The sequence below is a fragment of the Phasianus colchicus genome, chromosome 17, assembly GCF_987193195.1.
Source record: "Phasianus colchicus chromosome 17, bPhaCol1.hap1.1, whole genome shotgun sequence".
In the NCBI taxonomy this organism is placed as follows: Eukaryota; Metazoa; Chordata; class Aves; order Galliformes; family Phasianidae; genus Phasianus; species Phasianus colchicus.
This window is the reverse complement of record NC_143452.1, coordinates 12,142,498-12,161,415: the sequence shown is the minus strand read 5'-3', so window position 1 is coordinate 12,161,415 and position 18,918 is coordinate 12,142,498. Positions and strand designations below refer to the sequence as shown.

The following is an 18,918-nucleotide window of genomic DNA, read 5'->3' as shown; positions in this document are numbered from 1 at the left end:
TGGGCTCTGGGGGAGTGAGAAAGTTTTCTGTGGTTGTGACGAGCAGAAGACCTCTTTGCAGCTGTGAGTTCTGCTCTGTCCTTAGAAAGCGCAGCAACAGGGTGAAAGTTCCTGTCCTCAGCTCCTCAGTTTAACCCCAAAACAGAGGCTGGGACTTGCAGAGGCACCTGAGTGTGAGCACTTCACTCCCATTGAATGTTAATGGGTTTTGAATGCTCACATCCTTCAGGCTTCTCCAAAAACCTCAGCTTTGGTTCATCTGCCTGCTTCGGGGATGGACTAACGCTGTTCTAACACGAGGGGCAAAAGCTCTTTCATGCAGGTCAGGTGCTCCCTCCCAAAACGCTGTGTGTGCTGGGAACCCGCAGTGCTCGTGCACAGGGGCCTATGGAGGGGCTGAGGGAAGAGGAGTTTATTTTTAAACTGGTTTTACTGAATTACAGACACAGTGCAGCACGCTGCCTCTGCTGACTCTGCAGACTTCCTGTGCTGGGCTCTGTCTGACAGTGACTCAGAGGCAGCAGGAGAGCGATTACGGCTCCTGGCTCTGACGCTGAGTCTGCTGGGAGGAGGAGAATTCATTAATTTATTTGGGACACTGGATGGTTTCCTCACTGTCTGCAACAACTGGGTGTAAGCAACCCCAGCTCCAGCTGCTGGCAGACAGGTTTAGCAGAAGCCAGCACTCCCTCCCAGCACCATCAGCAGTCGGCATCCGCAGAGCCAGCACGGCAACCCAGGAGAGCTTGGGATTGGTGGTGGCTGTGTTCTGCAGGGAGATGGCTCTCAAAGCCTGCTAGGGGAGTTGTCACTTCTTGGCAGTGTCTTTAGGTAGGGCAGGGGCTGGTTTGGGAGCAGGGAGCAGCTAGGTGATAATGGACTCTCCCAGCCTTATAGCAAGTTGGTTCTGTTGAAGCCAATATCTGTGTGCCTGAGACCCGTGTATTAATTGATGAGTCAAATACCCTCTGCAAATTGTAGACCTGCGATTCTTCTGCTAGTACAAATCAGGAGCAGCTCTGTTGAAGAACACGCTGTGGGATTATTGCAGAGTGGTGCTTACTGTTATTTTTCCAATTAGTAAGATTTCCCTGAGTGCCAAGTGCAACCAATTACTAAAATTATTTAAAAGAATCCATTTCTGGTAATTGCATCTCAAAAAGCTGAGCCTCCACCCTGCCCGTGGTTTAATCTTTGCACACTGTGAGGGGGCTGTGAATGCAGTGCCACAGGGAAGGGCAGCCCTGCAGTTCTGTGTCTGCAACTGCAGAAGCAGCGTTACATTTCCTGCTCTATGAGCTGCAATTACCATTAATTGAAATCCACCTATGCATTATTTAAAGGTGAATGTCTCAGGGTCACTATCCTGACAGGGAATTTTGCATGCTGCTGTAAAAAAAATTTTGAGTAGTAACAACAGTAATAACAAATGACTCTTCTGTTTGGTTTCTAAGTGTTTGCTCTAATAAAAAAAACTGTAAAATCTACGTTCCTCTGAGGTAAAAGAACAGAATATGAAATATGCACTCCAAATGTGGTGTGTTTAAGTTAGCAAATGATGCTTTGCTTGAGTATTAGGAGATGTATTTTCAAAGATAGCTACAGTTCATTTTGCCATCAGTCTTAATCTCTGCGGGATGTGGTAAAGATTAGTTTTGGCAGCTTACTGCTTCCAAAGAAAGTTTTTGCAAAATCTATTGCAAATAGACAAGTTCTTCAGGTATTTCATTTACCATCCTTTCAGACATGGCCAGTGTCTCTTACAACACAGACTTTCCAAAGCACCCTGCAGCCCCAGCTCACAGCAGCAGTGTGGGTCACACATTAATATTTGGGCTGTGATTGTAACACTGCAGCATTGTGTGACAGCAGGGAAACCAGCCGCCAGAAACTGCAGATTCAGAGATATTTGTTGGCTCCAAAGTCCATTTCTTAGACTCGATTTCAAGTACTGAATGGAAAAATTCTTCAGGGCTATGTACTTTCAATGTTTGGCTACCAAGTAGGAATTTTTATAAGCATCCAAGTAACTTCTGAGTGTAACCCCCTCACTTTTAGATGGGTTCTGTCTTGAGAATTTTGGAGAAACACATTTCAAATAACTTTTGGTGATTAAATTAACTTTCTCATATCTATCTTACGGAGTAAGACATTTGATGTTAACAAGCTAGCGTGATGGATTGATGGTAATTACTCCCATTAGTGGAAGATTTCAGCATCCAAGCAAAAAATTGGATTCTGTTATCCCATCACTGAGTGGGATTTACTTGTGGAACAGGCTCCTAATGGAGGTGGGTTCAAGACCTGTCTATTATTTGTGAATCACCTTGAATGGAGCCTTCATTCAAGAGAGGCATTTTGGCTAATGCAGGCTGTAGCCCTGAGTCCATCTCTCATCCAGACTACATCCTTGAGGTTTCACCAGCTTATCCCACAGCTGATTTTTGGGTTTGGATTGTGAAAACAAGAACGCAGCCCAGCGCCGTATCATTACTTGTCTAGGACAGCAATGATATAATTGCACTATTTGCTTGGAGAAACTATTTTGAAGTGATAATGGTTTTCTTGAAGAGACACTGTGAAGATATGCATCAAATATTTATTTCCTTAAAAAACAATCCATCCTCAGCCATGAGATGAGCACCACCTTCATTTATTAATGCTGAAAGTGTCTCAGTGATTGACTAATGAGTTGTATGACCCTGCAAAGGAAATATGGCAGCTACTCCCTAACTACTCTGTAATTACAGTCTGGGATGAGGGATTTGATCTTGTACTCATGCAAAGGGAATTTTATTGTGTGTCATCAAGGAGGAGCTAAAGCTAGGATGATTTCTGTCAGCTGCAGGATGACATTTTGTCTCTTTTAAGCTATAAACTGGCAATTAACGTATCTGACTGTAGATACAAACCTGTAAGTGGATTTAGATTCTGGTTCGTGATTGTGGGTTTCCAACAATTTTCCAGTGATTTTCCAAGAACGAGAGGCCTTTTGTTATAGATTAGTTTACATCATTCACACATTAATCGTGGCACTTGTTCTTATCTCAGAAAACCAGCATATTTCACAAGTGTGAAGGACCATTGTGTCCTCCACCCTGCATTGCCAGTGGCCATGCCTTCTCCATCCTCTAACAGCTCGTTACTTTATTGTGCTTTAGCTACCCTCTGAAATCTGGTTTTGTGACGCAGTCTGTCCTCAGAGGGTGACAGTGAGATATCCATGTATTTAACAATTAATCACAAGTCCCGCTGCCTGAAGTGAAGTTCTGACTACGAGCATGCCCTAAATAATTTGTGCATTATTGTCTTCAGATAGATGTCACACTATTCATGGCTGTTAAGGAGGAGCTCTGAGCTCCACTCAAAAAACATAAAAATCTCCCACAGATTTGAACGAGTTTTCCTCTGTATTGGTAATTTTCAACCTCTTCTAGTGGGCTGAATGCACTTCTTTGTAAAATATTTAAGATATCTCATTATAGGCTTGCTTTTAAAAAAAAAGTAGGTCCTGCAATCCTTCAGGATTTTAGACCACAAGCTGAAGACCAGCGATGGGGACAGCTTCTCTGCAGAGCTTTATAGTCCTGCATGCTGTCTGTGAGTCTGTCCTTTCAGCATCCACCTATCTAGGGATGGCAGCAGTATGCAAACTGCAGTGGCTCCAAGCTAGCTCCCACGTCCTTCGCACTGGGGGTTGGAGGAAGCATCGTGTTTCATTTTTCTGTTCCATAGCAAGAGAGCTCTTTTCATTTCCTAAGATCTGTATCAGGGAAATTGTCTTCTGAGGAGCACTGCTCATTACTGCAGCCACTAGGAAGATGTGCCCCATTTAAGGTAAAGCCACAGCTCAGCAAAAGCTGAAGAAAACACTACAATTATTTCTTAAGTTGAATTTATAATGATACTCAAATTGTTGGGTTTTTTTTGTTTTTTGTTTTTAATCCATTGCATAGTCTGGGACCATCAGTCTGGGATGCCTTGTGGCTGTCACTGCTTTCATTACTGCCGGACAATTTTGTGTTTAGGAAAACAATTAGGCCTGGTAAATTCAGAACATTTCTGTAACGTTTTCATCAGCTGAAAGGGTGTGCAGAAGTTGGAAGAACCATTTGGTTTGAACCGAAGTAAAACACTTTATTTTTGAACATTTAATATGCATATATGAAATTGTGGGAAATACGAGCATGAGCAACTGCTTAGAAACAGAAATCAATTATTTCAGCAAAAGCTGAAATGAGCAATTCTAGTTTTCAGGGAAGCACTTTTGTTTGCTTTGGTCTCTGAAGGGAATGTTTGGCTGAAACTGGGACAGAGATGAGGAGGGGTTGAGGATCGCTGAAATGGCAGTTTTGGGCTGAGTGCTGGGTTGGGTCCCAGTGCTATTGCAGAGCTGTGGAAAGTTCAGGAGAACTTTCATGTGTGTTCATGCAAACGCTTTATCACTTTATTTTTGCTTGTCCCCTCAGATAGAATACTTTCACTCTTGTACCAAACCAACATCGTTTACACATCAAAACAATAATTCATTTTCAGCTTCAGCCCTTCGTTAAAAAGATAAGTAGCGCTTAATTGGTATCTAGTGCCTGAGTAGCTACTCTGTACTAGAGAGGAGTTAAGTGGGGTTTCTCAGACAAGGGCCTTGGGCAAGCCCTCTGTCTGGGATGAATTTCTCCCCAATTAAACTCATTTGTTTTCACATTCACATAATGGCACCTGAGATATGGAACGTCTCAACCACTTCCTTCAGCTTTTCTGAGGGTGGGGAATTGTTTAAATCTGAGCTGCAAACTCATTACTGCTGAATATATCGTGCAAATAAATGTCCAATGTGCTGGAGGATTATCTGATTAAAGAGGTTAAATTATCCTCTTATTACTTTAATAGTTTATCTTTTCTGAGGTTCACGTAGAATGATGTTTTATTGAAGATGTGCCAAGAGGTGGAGTTTTGCCCTGGATTACGTTTGGGATAGAAACTGAGTTTGAAGCTGAATCAGAGGTGCCAGATCTTATGACCTGCTCATGCCAGAATAGGATTTAGGGTGGTGGGAACTGGGAAGGGTTTGCCATCTCAGATGGTTGTGAGGAATGTTCCCTTTGCAGAGAGCTCAGCTGCATCTGAGCTGCAGATGGTCTGACCCCAAAAAAGCACATGCAACATTGAGCAAAATTCAGGGAGTTTTGCTGAGATTCTTTAACAGAACTACAAAGAAATCTTACCACATTGCCTAGAAACAAGCAAAAAGCATCTCTGTCATCTTATGTGGAATTTTAACCATCATCTTTTCTGTATTTTGGAAAATATGGATTTGGATTCCTGTAGTTAAAAATGAAAGGAGGAGAAACTGAGCTATCTCCATCACAACAGTTAGTTTCATCAGTGGACACTTGGGGCCACGTTTTTACAGGCACTGGTGTTGCAAACAGATGCCCACAGGTGTCATCAACTTGTTGGAAGTTCTGGAAATCCCAGGGAGAGGTTGGTGGAAATCAAACCTCTTTTCAAGTTCTTTATTCTGCACTTCCTTTAAAGCCAGCTGCCTCCTGGCCGAGCTGAGCAGGGCTGCTCAGCGGAGGATGGCAGTTCCTGGCCTCCCTCTGTTACCTTGTGAAGTCCACCTTCATGGTTGGATCCTGTGGGTCTTTTCCAACCTTGGTGATCCTGTGATTCTATGATTCAGCAGTTGCCTGCTCCTGTGGACGGGCCAGACTGAGGCAAGTCTGGAGCATGCCAAGAGGAGAGGAGACCCCTCCCCTGCTTCTCACTTCTTGTGGGGCATCGGGGTGCCAGGACAGCACCCTGCTTGGTTTTCTTTCATAGCCAAAACAAAAAGGGTCATCCTGAGTCATGCTCGTGTTATCCTTTGAGGCTTCTGTCTGGAAAAGATAGAAGGGTTTATATTATTGATCTCATAAATAATTACGTTCTTGGGACTCAGGATCTTCTTTCCCTCTTCTGTTGAAAGCCTGCACATCAGGAAGCTTGATGCAAAGCCTCTGTGCCACTGGGACACAGCTATCCAGATGGAACCAGAGGAACGACTAGATGTACTTCAGTACTGTCAAGAAGTTCATCTTTCTTCCAGCTTGGCATTCCTCTGCATGTTAATAACCACAAGAATCAGAGATGGAAAGATCTAATGTTGCAAGAGCAGAAACATGGAGAGCTGTGGAAAATTGCCTCTGCCTCTGATTGGCACTGGTGAGAAGCAAAGAGGGCACAGCACAGCAGAGACTGAGCCTGCAGCTTTGGCGAGCAGAGCCGATAACTGGTGGCATTTTCTGCGTACCTTTGAAACACTCTGGTTGTGCAGAGAACAATGTGTGTTTAAAGCCACACTGCTGGATTCGTGTGGTCTAAATCTGTGATCCAGCAAACTGAATTAGGAGATGTGTCTTTTCCGTAGCATTGCATCTCCAATGGCCGCAACTTAATGTCTTATAACAAACTGCACCTTAAAAAAATATATGAAAAAGAGCAACCATGCAGGCAAGAAGAAGCATCTGCATTTGCTTTGCTGGATCTTTTTGTCAGGCATTGTGATCAGGCTGACAGTTAGCCCTGAGGAAAGTTATAAATTCTGCGCTGAATTGCGGTACAATCTTTCACCATGGCATTTCTGCCCTCTGGCCACGCTCTGGTTATCCATAATTGTGGCAGATAATGGTTTTTTATGGCTGGAAACATTCTTTGCAGGCACAGGGACAATAACCAGGGCTGAAAATGTAATTAAAGTGAATGGATGAACTTTCTTAAAGAAACAGTGTAGATTATTACTAGAGCTTAACACCCAAAAAGCCCGGGGCAAAATGGCAGCATCTGAAAAAACTTGTATAAATTTTAAATGTAGGCCAAGCTTGATGGTGAATATTAGATTACAGAAGGAAAACTGAGACATTTGATGTAACAGATAACTAAAGGCTTAGATCATCTCCAGAAATATAAACTAATGTAACACATCTTTCTCTGTCAGTTGGAATGCGTTGTTTGCGTTCAGCACTTGGTTCTCTCACATCTATGGAGCTTCACTGCAGATTTTGACTTGTGCAACTGCGGGAGAATCTTCCCTAAAGAAAAAGGTGTAGGATAAAGATGTGGTATCGCTTCTAGTCGTAATTCCTACTTCGTGTGATAGAGTGCACCAGGTTTGTTTTGCATAGCATCATTAAGGATCGGGAAGTCTGCTTTTTATTGAATGGTTCCAAAAAGCCACAAATGAATAGGTAATAGCACACCTCTGTTTGTTACAACACTTCTGCAACTCTAAAAGCCAAATAAATCTTAACAGCACATTATCTATTTCTCTTTTAGCCTCCTCCCGGGGCTATGTCAGTTACCTACAGGTAATCCCTTTACCCTTAGTGGATGCAGACATTTCCTCACGAGGTTGAAAGCTTCCCAGCTTCTTCAAAAAATCGTTGTCCTATATCTGCTGATGGACAAAATGAGATATGTGTTAACTAATTAACAAGACGTTAATATTTCTGATAGTACTAATTTAACCACTCACGAGCTGATACTTAATGCACAACCCAAATACATCCGAGAGGCTGCTCCTACCTGTGCCTGCTCTGCCCGCAGCAGGGACTTGCTGCTTCGCCTCTCTGCATGCACAGAAATTAGCTGCAAAACTTAGGAGCACCCTGGGTTTTGTATCTTCTTCTGGTTACAGTACCCAACTTTATTCCCACAGAAGTGTTCCCCTAGACACAGCAGGGCTGAGGAGCACAAGCAGAGCGTGGCCACTCGTGGCACAGGTTGAGCAGCTGACTTCCCCAAGCTGCAAACAAGGGCAGCTTGCTGTGTGGGATAAAATGAGAACTGGCAGAGCTGCTCTGTGTGTTCTAAGTAAGTTTCACACTTAAGGATAAGTTATATTAATCTAGAACCACAAGCAGTGCAGGCGTCTGAACCCTGCATGCTTTAGACCTGGTGAATGAGCTTCCTCTTAGAGTGATGGGTTCATGGGATGTAGCTGGATTTTGGAGCCATGTGCGTGGATTTGGCTTTTCTCAGTACGTTTTTTTCTGCTTGTTGGAGTTCACTGCGAAAAGCTCATCCTGTGAAAAGCATCATGGACCAAAGGGGACTCTGGGGATGGTCTCATCAGAGCAAGTGAAAACTGTAGTGTGGTGGAAGCGGCATAGGAAGGAGCCTGTGTTTGTTTGAAGCTCTGCTAGAATGCGTTCGTGACAGAAACCTCTGCCAGTCATATTTCCTAGCTTCCCACAGGAGAGACTGGCATCACGAGCTGCATTTTCTAAAGAACAAAAAGTGACTTCTACATGACAACTGAGAACTGGATGTTTTGTAGCACAGTCTCGGTGGGCCTTTTCCCTCCTACAGCGCCGCCCCTCTTAGCAAAAAGCAGCCAGATGCCATGTGAGATTACAGCTTTGGGGTGATATTAGTGCATGAGGTCTGTGTCTGAGCCCTTTAGCAGAGTGAGGGGTGGGAGTGGAAGCAGAGTTTGGCCCTGAGCCATTCCCCAGACACAGCAGTGTTGGTGCTGCCCAGGCAGCTTCCCTCTGCTCCCAGTGTGTGCTCTGGGCTGCGAGGAGGTTTGTTGCTTGTCCAGGACTCTGTGAAAGAACCTATGTGTTTTCATGTTATTTTTTTTAGTCTCCAGGTGAAGGATGATATTGGTGATGTTCCTCTTGCTCTGTTCCAGTGATAAAGAGGGAACATTAGTCAGAGAGATTTGCACAAACTGAGGTCTGAAATTTGTAGAAGAAAAACAGTTGAGCCCAAAGAAAATAGTAGGAAAGCTCACTTTCATTTTCACCTAATGGCTTTCCTGTTATTGGTGCTCTGATCCACCCACACAAAATACAGGATCAGGAATTTGTGCTTGGTTGAAGATTCTCAGGGATTAAGCTACTGCTTGTGCCTCACAACACCTTCTTCTTTAAAAGAATGTAAGAAAAAGGGAAAGTCAGCTTAAGGTAGTGCCAAAAAAAATTGGTGTTCTTTTTCTGTATGAATGTACCCAATTTATATACGGCTGACTCATGTTATGGCATAAATCACTGACGTGATCCCACCTGACAAGATCATGTGATACACCATATTAAACTTAACAAAAGAAATCTTTTAGATCAGATGTCCTCCATCAATATCAATTTCAGGGCAATATAGCTTAAAGAGTGTGTCATATGAAAGAAATTCTGGTGCCTGCCGAGAGTAGATAGCTTCATGTATGATAGCTGCTCAGGCTGGGATTAGAAAATTCATTACAAAATGAATTTTGTATTGAAAAAGTGTAACTTTTCAGTAAGGAATTTCAATAAGCGAGGGGTTTTTTGTTTCATTTTTTCATACTAACTGCAAACCAATGCAAGAGGCACACCAGAACAAGCAAAGCGCTGAGCAGGACGTTTCTCTCAATTAACCAGCCTGTTTATCTACGTGGATAGCATGTTGCTGCATGTTTTTGATTAATACAAACACACAGTGCTTAGTATGAATTTCTGTGCTGGATGTACTGTATAAGTCTGTGCTGAAGGTACTGCATAAATCCTCTGAGCTCAGGAGAAAAAAAATGGGCTTCGAAATCAAGAAGATGGGAAAATTCTATAATACTCATCTAACAATACTGAGGCTAGAGAATGTGTGTGCATATGCTTTTGTCTTGCAGAGTATGCAGAAAGAAGATGGGAACAGTCAGCTGTACATGATAGTGAATTACAACCAACAGTGCTTTTCTCTTGTCTGTTATCAGAAATGAGAGGGAAAACTAGAAACAGTCTGATGGTCTTCAGGAGATGGAAAAACTTTGGCTTAGAGGAGTGGATACATGTGGAAACCAGTAATACTTTCCTGGCTAGAGACATGTGATGTATTTTTGAGGGTGCTCACTGGATTCTTTTCCTTGTGTGTGTCCTTGATTAATTACACCAGGCTTTGAATATAAAGAAATGAGTCCTATTTGCTGACGAGAAAAAAGGACTCCTAAATATGAACTCAGGGGAAATATATTGTTTGGTATTCCTTTAATATCTCTTCGTATACACTAAAGGTAACTTGGCCCTTTATTTAGAAGTTTCTTTGCTTCTTGGCCACTGTTCCTAAGGACAGCCTGCAGACGCTGCTCTGGCTGCTCTCTCCCTGCCCTGGTGGCTCTCCATGTTAAACCCATCTCTGGGACTGGGTTTCTTTGCAGAGCTTTTGACTGTAAAGTTCTTTCTGACTGCAAAATTTTCTCTTTAAAAATGGTGTCTTTGAGTGCTAATGAACTCTTTTCCGCATGAAAGAGTTAAAAAAAAAAACACAACACCTTGCTAGATTTCTTTTTGTTTGTGCTCTGATAATTCATTTGTAGTCAGTGAATTAACCCCTGTGTTGCAAACACATGTCTTAAAAATTACACAACAAATACTAATCCACAAGTTCATCTCTACAAAAGTCTGGATTCAGACCATGTGTTCTGTAGCCGTGCTGCTGGGAGATGCGTGCAGCTGACATTTCCCACTGCAGTGGGAGCAGTGTGGTCCTTGCCTCCATGGCACCAATGCCTACAGAACAAACATCGAGGTGTGAAAAACCCCAGCACGACAAGGAAGAGCCCACACCAGAATGGTGAGACCACTGAAATGAAGTATTGCCTGCCGCTCCTGGCTGCTTTTCCATCTTTCCCAAAGCTGCTGTTTCCGCTTGAAGAGTCTGCTGGGTGAGGCAGGGGAGCAAAGAGTGATTTGTTTGAAGGAGTTTGGGTCCTGGTGGGAAGTACTGCTGCAGGAATGCTGTGTAGGTTGGTGGAGGGGATCTGCCACGTGTGGCCTTGCTGTGCCTCAGTGCCATGTGAGGGGCTGGGACACCCTCGCTGCCAAGGCTGCTGCTCTGCCTTTTCAGCCCCAGGAAATGCACTGCACAGCTGCCGAAATGGAGAGTGACAGACGAAAGGGGGAAAAGGGAATAATAGTGAAATTAATGGAAGGGAAAAGAATCCCAAGCAGTACAGTCTAAGCACCTCTGAGAACCAAGTTATCGATAGGTTTTGGGCTGTGCTGCTGGAGAGGCAGCGATCCATGATACGATAGAGACACTTAAAGAGATACGTGATTATCAACATTGGCATTAACCACAAGCGAAATATAAACCCTTCATTTAGCTCGGGGGTAAAGAAAGAAACAAAACTGTTTCTTGATGTCATGTCACAAGCGATCACGTCCAAGTCTGATGTGCTACAAAAGAAATTTTGCATGTGATAGAGCCCACAGTTCCTCCATGTCCTTCATGCCTTTTAGGCACAGAGAGGGCCAGACAGCTGAATTTAGTATACTGCCATGATGATGCTAGACATGTAGGGAGAGAGGGGAAAGTTCTTTTGCTCTGGGCAGCTAGAAAGAAAACTCAACTTTGTACAGATTGGGTTCACATTTGTGCTGTGGTTGGCAGCTGGATGATTGTTCAGACGAGCATTATTTGCACAAAAAGCCCAGAAGTTTGGTTCAGGGCTCTTGGCAGACCATGGATGAAACCACACTTTTCAAGAAAAAGAAAATAGCATCTATAGGAGTTCAGAAAACAAAATGTGTAAGCCTGTATATTTGTAGATGAGATGGGAATGGAAGTTAGACTTGCTACTCAACAGTAGCAATGGGAATACCTTCTGCCTATATCTTTTGCACTAGTTGTTTTTGAAAGCACCACTGAACAAGGTTTTGCTCACTCATTCACTCCCCAGGAGTAGCATCTGTGGCTGCACTTCCCTCTCTTTTGTTTAGAGGACAGTAACAACTTAGTGCCCCAGAAGGATGCTGCAAAATGACCTTGGGAAATGCAGGAGTTTGTGATTTGAGGGTGCTGAATAGGTAACAAAAATGTGCTGTGCATTTATCTGACCATGTTTCTATCTCCTCTGGCATTTCCTCTAGAGAGTGAAAGCTCACAACCAAGAGTTAAATGTTGCAAGTAACATGTACTTCAGCTTTGCATGCCTTAATTTCACCACTGAAAGTTTCTTTGATCTTTTATTTCAGTTTAGCATTAGTAGTAGAAACTTGTGCTTAACGACAACATTGAAGCACAGCCAAGTCTCCAGGTAATTTGTTCAGAGTAGGAAAGCAATGAGCAAGTGTGTACAAATAACCAATAGGATTTGATCCAAAACATATTGACATCATGGAAAAGTTTCTATTTGTTTAAATTGATTTGGGGTTGGAGAAATATCAACTTCAACAGAATCTTCCCAGAAACATGCAGTCTGTGGGTATTTCAGCTGTAGGAAGTGCCGAATTTATGGATAAAGTATATCTGATTTCATGCAAAAGATGAGGGAATAATTTTAATAGCAGCAATCATAAGTGAATGGTCATGACAAAAGTTATTTTGAACCAGGCTTATTTCAATCAGCCATCCATTAGAAGAATGTTTGCATTTATCATTTCAGCTAGCTATGCAATCTTTACAGTAATTTCTGGGGAAAAAAAAAACAACTTTAATATTTGTTTTTAATGATACTTAATAGTCCGTATTTCGATTGACTTAATTGTTGCATTTGATAGATGAAGAATTGAATCAAGCAATATCTGTGGTACAAAGCCACTTCTTCCTGATACAATTTCAAGACATTCCCAAGGAAGGGAGAACTGTGCATGTCAGTACTTCAGCTCATCATTGTTTTGATTTGTCGACTTTTGGGGAAAGTTATAGGGCAAAAGAGGAGAAAATAAGTAAAAGGAAGATGTCAGAAGCATTCCTAGAAGTTTTGTGTATCATTAGAAAAATTAACTGTCGCTTTCCTACATTTGGAGTCGGGCATCCAGATGCCGGTGCTAGGAGAGCCAAAGTAACAAGGCTGATGCGTGCTGACATCCAGCAGATCTCATTCCCTCACTTCCACAAAATCAAAGGAAAAAGCTGCAGAAGTCCACGGGGGATTATCACCAAGCACGAAGCGTGGAAGTAAGGCAAGAAATATCCTGTATGGGATACTGTAATTTTGGATACTTAGGTCATACTTATATCTCAGTTAATGCAAAAGTATTTGTCACCGGTGTGCAAGCTTTATGAGCACCGGGCACTTGCAAAACTGCTAAATTAAACAGTCGGGTAATTTCAGTGCTGTATTTCTTGGCTGAGAGAAGTACTGCTGTGTGCCTGCTGTGTCTGAGGATATCCTCTGAGCAGCTGCTACAGGGCTGAAACAGCTTTGAGGGAGGAGGAGCTCTGGCAGGTGATATTCTGTGATAGCGCTGCTGCCTCAGATTACACCCAGCGCATCTACAGTGTGCGCGGAGCAGGAAGCGCTGCTTTCAGGTTACCTTTTGTCACTGGTAGGAAGCCAATATATGGCACAAATGAAAGCCTCCATTCCACCGGGTTTGAAGGGCCTGTACCTTTTTCAAATAAAAATTGAGCATGAAGAATCAATATTTAAAACAATCAAGTATTTTCCAGTGCTGCATTTACCAAAGAGGCTCAGATCTTTTGAGAAAAAGATGTTTGACTATGAAAAAAGGCAGAAAGGAAAATTTTACTTTTCTTCCAAACAGCATGGGCCAGAAAAGAAAAAAATGTGCTACAGTATTAATAAAAATAAAAATTAAAGAAGGTCTCCAAAACAAAAGCAGAATATTTGGATGCAGATCAGTTCTCCTGGAGTTATAACAATAAATGCTACAGAACTGAGGTGAATTAAAAGATTTGTAAACCTCTTTGCCATCCTTTATATATTGGATATTGGAGGCGAGTTCATTCCTGATTTCCTGGTCCAGTCCTCTCACGTGTTGAAGTACAAAGTGGAGTTGAAGTCTGGATGCTAGACAAGGTGGGCTGATGATTCATTCGCTCCTGCGTAGCAATTCCTGCTTGTCTATGGCAAAGAAGCATCTGAAACCAAACATAACCTCAAAATGGTGTCTCTTTGTGCTCCATAGTCCACTAAAGAACTACTATTGTTAAAATCTCAACTCTTTTACTCTATAAAGCATATAAGTAGCAGTGCAATTAAACAGACTTCAATAAAGACTGATGTCATATGAAAGTATCTATAACCAAAACCAAAATAGTAATGTTCCCTCTTGTAATTGAACATTGCTCCTGAAGTATTGAAGAAAATCAGCAATGGCACTGCTGTACTTTCCAAATGGTGTGTGAAATTCAACTGTTGGTCCATGCAATTTGCATACAATTGTGATTTGACTAATTAGTTGAACTGCAATTTCCCATTTTTAATAGAAAGAGTCTACAAAGCAATCATGAAAAAGGGTACAAGCAGAAAGGAGAAGGCAAAAAACAGCAGCTGAAAGAAAAGTCTTTAAGTTCTATGTGATTTTAAAAGTCCTTAATTGGATTCTATTAAGGGAAAAGCCTCGAGATTGAAATATTTCATTATTATAACGGTGACAGCAAGAATTGAAAGCAGTGAGTGAGAACCCTGTGTCTCAGTCCCATTCCTTGTAGGATTTGCTTTTTTACACATTTGGTACTGTAAAATGATGTACTCCATTTTTACACTTGCTGGAGAATTACATCGCAGTGTGAATTGGTCTCTTTGTTAGTTAGACTTTCTGTATGCAAAAGAAAGGAAAGTTTTGTTGACTTTGCACTTAGATATCTGCAGTATTTGGGTGAAATGTTCACATATTCATAGCTGTAGGTGGAATAGAAATGATTTCTGAACTCGAGAAAAAAAGACAAGGGGGGAAAATGGGTTGTTCTGAAATAGTTTCCCTTTCCTTCTCATTTCCTTTACTTTGCAATGCTTTTCCTATTGAAGCAAAATGAAAAAGCCCGGAAGATAAAACAGGAAAAAGAAAAAAAAGAAAAACCAGTATGAACAGTATGTTGCAATGAATGAAAAACCTTGTTTAACCTAAATGAAAGGCTTTGCTGCATGAATCTTAATTAATTTTTTTTTTTTTAAAATTTGGCTTAATTTCAAGATGAAACATCATTTGGAAAAGTGAAAACATTTCAAAACTCAAAGCAAAATGTTTCACTTGATAGAAACTGTTGTATTTTTTCCTTAACAACTCGTAGCTGTTTTTTTTTTTTTTTTTCCAAGGAATAAACTGCCAGAAAATGTAGGTCTTGATAAAAGCAAATCTCAAATTCTACCATGAAGATGGAAATAGAATGAGTAAAATCAGATTAATGGTGAAAAAATATAGAAGATACCATGTTAGAGGTGCTTTGTGTCAAGTGGGGATTAAATCTGCAGTATGTTTGATTGACTGCAGGGCACCAATAAACCAGCTGAAGGAATCTACCGAATAGTTTGCTGAAAAGTACCAGTTAAATTTCTTTCTAACTGAATTGCAGACAGTTTGACCCAAATGTTCAGGTACGACAGAGAAGATGTAATTCCCCACACAGATCACTGTGAGAAGTGCAGGACTGCCTCTGGCACTGCAGGGCAGTAGAGCTGTTCTTCCCAGAGAGCCCTGGAGATGGATTTTGACAGCATCTTCCCAGGGTGGCTGGGAGCAATGCCTCCAGCCCCTCGGAGCCCAGCCCACAGAACAGACCTTGCACTTTTTACATTATTTTTCAAGCAGGTTTCTGTTGTTCCCACCTAAAATTGCTGGTAGAAAAGCAGAGCAGCTTCCTGTGGCAGCTGCAGTGCTGCCCTTGCCATTTCCACAGGCACTGCCCATGATGGCCAAGACCTCTGTGTTCTTTGCTTTCCAGCTCTGTGTGCCCTGTCAGGACTGGGCTTACACAAAACGTGTGTCCTGCAAGGTGCTGGTGCCCTCCACTGATTTCTCTGATAACCAGAGGAGTCCAGTCATTGTAAAATGGTCATTGAATATCAAAGGCCTCACAGCATTGCTCAGTCAATTAGGAATTGTGTCTACAAGCCTGGCAGGTAAAAAGATGTCTGGATTAAATCTTAATTCTCTCTAACCAGACTCAGCGGGGGCTGGATTTTGCTGGTGGAGACAAATGAAGAGGATTACACTGAAGCAATGCTGCGAGCTCAAAGTGTTCCCTCCCCCAGCAAAATTAAAAGTCTCTAGAAAGGTTTCTAGGCACTGAACAGAAAACTGTCGGTAGTTTCAAGCAAATAAGCCTTCACCTGTAGTACCCAAATACTGCACAGCACAGCTGCTGTCTGAGAACTGGAAAGCATTAGAAAGGACTCCGGTAAAGCAAAGAGCTGCTTTTCTTGTTAGACTGGAAGAGAGCTAAAAGTGCAGAGGGAAAAAAAAATTAAAAGGAGATTACTTTTGCTTACGATTACCTAAAGTGTTCTTTTTCTCAGGGAATTCAACATCTCGTTAACAATGTCTCCCTAATGACGGCGATGGCCAACTCTCCCCCTGGGCAGGCGGTGGGCGCGGGCAGGGAGCGGGCAGCTCCGGTGTTTGGGAGCTGCTGCCTTTCACTCCCTGCCAGTTTAATGGAAAATAGTGGTTATACTTATTGTCTAAGGTGTGGCTTCGAGGATTTCTGCTTTCAGGCTCTTTATAGAAATCCACTGAACCGTGCTGTCTTGTCTTTCACTTATGGTTTTTATTATGCTTGCATACGAGGTCTTGTCATAAAGTGTAGTTGCCAGGAGGCAAGTTGTATATGAAAAATGCTCTGGTTATTTTATTTGAATAGCAGATTGTGTGTAGGATTCTAGAATTTAATAGGCTACTTAGCCATATTTAAGTAAGTTTTGAGTGTTTAAGTGATCTGGGGAGGGAGCTGTGCTGCTGAATGTACAGCAGAGCTTGTGCAGCAGGGTCCTATGCTGTGACTGGAGCTATGAAAGAGTGCCGAGATGCAAAACCCAGCTGACTGCTTGGGATTTGAGGTCCAGAAAGCACAAACAGGTTTGGTGGATCAACGTCCAGCTCATCTGATTTTATGTAAGGGGTAATTCAGGCACAAATTTTGCCTGTGCAAAACCTGTGAGTTAAACCTGTGCATAGGGACTACCCCAAACCACCAGCTCCTTCCTTGCCTGGGCACATCTCTGAGATAGAGTCTTCCTGGTATTTACCTTATCTGCTAAAAGTGGGTTCATTCGCAGAAAGGAAACAGCGAATTGATTTGATGCCCATCACCTGCCCTAGAGGAAGGCTGTGAGGCTGTGGAAGTGATGGTATGCCCTCCTCTCCTCTGCTGAAAATCTGCCTCTACTCGAGGTGGATCCAACACTAGGTATTATCTCAGTGCTGCTCCGGATCCTGCCAGGAACTACAAGTGTCCCCTGGTCTTTATTTTCTTTCTCAGTGTTGTCACCCAGTTACATGTAAACCTCCTGGTGATGCCAGCTCTATTTACTCACAGACTGGGGTAGTGGGTGCTTTCAGACTAAGAGTTGGGTGGATAGCCAAAGTTTATTATATGCAGACATTAATTCTTACCTGCGTTCGGAGTGTGTAAACACCAGCATGTAACAGTCTGATTCAAGCTCCTGGCCAGGTCTATCTTTGTTAGAACTTCTGATGATAAAGACCTTTGTGATATCCATGCAGTTCAGAGCTATTGGAAGCCAAAGCTCCACTACCAGCTTCAAGAAAACCCATTCCATTAAGAGCCAGTTTTTTGGAAATATATTTGAGGGAATGGGGAAGAGAATAATACAATTCTCCCTGAATGAAGTGAGGAACTCTGTAGTACATAAAGAAACTGGCAGAGTTCCATGAAAATTAACATGAGAGATAAAAGGAATCTAACCATTGCTATGCTGGGAGAGTACAGTGAAACCCTGATGTTAGGCTTTTGGCAGGTCTAGGCATAAGACAAATGCTTATTGATGCACAGAACAGGCAGACCTGGCATCATCTCCACTGGAGCTGCCCTGCCAACTGCCTCAGCCATAAATGGGATCCCACAGACATGTACAGTCAAGGATGAACAATGAAAAAGATGAAATATGTTAGAGGGGTTATGGAAGAAGAGTAAGATTGGGAAGCCTTGCTTTTAATCTCTTTTTGGTATTGGCCCTTCTGTGTTAGGTCTACAATGCAGTGGAGATGAGTAAGGGAGATATCTTGGCCATGGCAAATGAGAGATGCTACATGTTGGCCATGCTATCGGCAGATAGCCAGATAACCCCTGCTCAAACTATGCTCCCTGCTTAGCAGTGCTGATCTCAGACTATCTGCCAGCAAATGAGGAGATCCAGTCCACAGCAGGCAGCAGATGAGAACGCATAAAGGTAGTGACTCTGCACAACAGCTCTGGGGGACACGGCCCCCCGCGGGCTCCTGGGGCTGTGCAATATGCGGGGTGCATGGCTTAGTCTTGAGGGCATATCTGGATTTGCTCCTGTAGTGCACACATTGACGTAGATAGACTGACGCATGACAGTGGGCAAGTGTGCAGTAATTAATCTGTAATACCTCCAGGAACACTTTAGACATGAAAAGTGTCACCTCAGATTTATTGTAAAATAAGGTGACAAATCACTTGAGCAAATGTTGGGTACCTGTCATAAGACATCCTCTCATAAGAGCAAAAGTCTTCTAATAATCATTAGCAGCTTATTTGCATGAATTTTTCCTGCATTTGATGTGAAATCTTGTTTGGCTAGATGCAAGGAAGGCTAAGTATGTGCTGAAAGCCAGTAATTTGATTATCTACACTCTCTCTGTCTAGTTATATGATCCTTGCAAAGTTCTTTAGTAAAACCCATTTAGAAAGAGTTGCTAAACCTTGGTGGAATGCCAACCATGCTAATACAATCTGACCAGTGAAGAAGGGTAGATGTTTATTGAAAAGAAAACTTTAATCTTGTTAGGACTGGATACAAGGGGAAATGGTAATAAGCGGGTTGTGCTGAAACTGCTGCTCAGACAATGAAGGTGGCACCTCCATTGTGGTGTAGACACACCTGTCCTTTTTCATACTGGAAAATTCTTCTTTCATGTAGGCTAATCCTAAGGTATAGGATTCCAAAAGAGCTTTTCACAGGTCATAATTATCCTCCATGACAGCAGTTCCTGAATGGGCTTCTTGGTCACTTTATTT

At 42.4% G+C, this 18,918-nt stretch overlaps 1 protein-coding gene across 9 annotated transcripts in view; it reads left to right on the top strand.

The window, feature by feature from the left end:
* LOC149915640 (uncharacterized) overlaps positions 1-18,918 on the top strand; it is a 252,837-nt gene that overhangs the window by 86,730 nt on the left and 147,189 nt on the right. The window contains exon 4 of one of the 9 annotated variants that reach the window (XR_016471837.1): positions 5,969-6,741. The exons of the other annotated variants lie outside the window; for them this stretch is intronic. The gene's annotated coding sequence lies outside the window, so the exon portion shown is untranslated. Of the gene's footprint in view, positions 1-5,968; positions 6,742-18,918 lie in introns of those variants that run through there. 9 annotated transcript variants of the gene reach the window in all.